Raw genomic sequence first — 1,753 nt, forward strand, 5'->3', positions numbered from 1 at the left:
CTTCAAGCCTTTAAGACCCCAGATGCTATATCTTATAATAGCTGAGCACATCAGCTTTCTTTACCACATTTGCTTATGCACCCATTTTGACTTCAGCAATTGTGTTGGGAAGGTGAGCATCACAGAATGCCAGGTTATAAGAACAAATCATTCTTGCATTGAGGGAGTACTTGAGTAGAGGCCCAATGTCCATCGGCTACCTTGATACTTAACATATAAATATATGTACATAGACCTATATCCCTATCATTATATATTAATATTTATATATATGTGCCTATATTTATACTGTTAGATCTCTGTAGCTAGATCTATACCTCGGTCCTTGGCTCCACGTGAGAAAGAATTCACGCGGAAGCCTGGTTCATGATCCAAGTGAGTTTTATGAGAGTTAGAAGAAGTTTCAGGTTTACAGGGCACCCGAGGGGCTCCTCCCAGAAATGCGGCCTGGCTGGAAGCTGCTCGGCGTCAGGAAAAAGTGTTCCAAAGTCCCTCCAAGCTCTCCCAGAGCTCTGCCAAAGTTCCCAGAGTTCTGCCGCTTGATTCCGGGCTCTTGCCTTTTCAAGGATTCCACGGGGAGGTGTGGTGGACGACCCCTGATCGACCCCATTGGCTGAATTGAATTCACCTGGCCTAGGTGGGCCAATTCAGGTTCACGCCCACATAGCTTGGCCCTCTGGGCACACTTAACAGACATTCCCAGCTCTAGCTAACCTACTAACAATACTGTACCTCTATAAATGTCTTTTGCCTCCTAGTTCTTTCCTCTATTTCCCTTTACGTTTCTCCTGTCCCACTTTCATGTTCGACCTTCATTCAGCTCTCAGTAATTCCTCTCGGCTACATTGCACTTGATCAAACTCCACCAGGTGTTCTACATTCTCCTTGCCGTTGATTTTAGAACTCTTGTTTTTCCCTTGTCCCTGGGTTTGTTGGCTCCCCTCCCTTTCCCTGGCCTTCCCCTCTCCCCTGTGCCGCTGGTACTTACTGTTAGCCCTGCTGGTTTCTCCTCAGGATTGTTTATCTTGCCTATCTTACATAGACAGACGTGAACAAGGAAGAAGAAAAAAGGGCCTATAAATAGTTCCAGGTCTGTCTGCTGACCCTGATGCATGTTTTCCAATCGAGTCTGATGAGGTGCCTAGCCCTGCCCTCCGAGTCTGATGTCCATTTTCCAGACTCCTCGGGAACTTCCTTGCTTTGCTCCCCTTGCTGCTCTGTTGTGCTCCCTTCGTGTTTTGCCCCGCGTGTGTGGAGCAGCTGGTGGTTTCAAACTGCTGACCTCCTGGTTAGCAGCCCAATGTGTAACCACTATGCCGTGAGGGATAGATAGAAGGATGAATGGATGTAGGTATATATAGAGATAGATAAGTATCTTTATCTCTATAGATAATGTCTTTCTATATGTAGATGAAGATTTAGATATAAATAAAAGGTCCTATTCAATACTAAAACATTCTTTCATACAAGAATACTTTAGCTGATTTGACACTGAGCCAGAAGTAGACACAAAATATAAAGTTTAGAAAGATTCGTTGATATATCTAATTTATGATTGAGGTAGAATATTAATTTCAAATCTTTGATACAGATGAACAATCCAATGAAAGATTGTCAGCCCCTGGAGCCCAATCAGTACACAATGCCTCTCTGGGTTGGAATCCGCCTGAGGCAGCGAGTTTGGCTTAAGGAGACCTAACCCTGGGGATGGTGGGTAACACTGGTGGGTAAGCATGGTCAGCAGGTGAAATGC

At 44.8% G+C, this 1,753-nt stretch overlaps 1 pseudogene; it reads right to left on the reverse strand.

The window, feature by feature from the left end:
* The window catches only part of LOC115874016, a 4,139-nt pseudogene that overhangs the window by 1,335 nt on the left and 1,051 nt on the right, over positions 1-1,753 (reverse strand).

Source organism: Echinops telfairi, unplaced genomic scaffold, assembly GCF_000313985.2.
Source record: "Echinops telfairi isolate 266 unplaced genomic scaffold, ASM31398v2 ScPeMD7_7474;HRSCAF=8512, whole genome shotgun sequence".
NCBI classification, from domain to species: domain Eukaryota; kingdom Metazoa; phylum Chordata; class Mammalia; order Afrosoricida; family Tenrecidae; genus Echinops; species Echinops telfairi.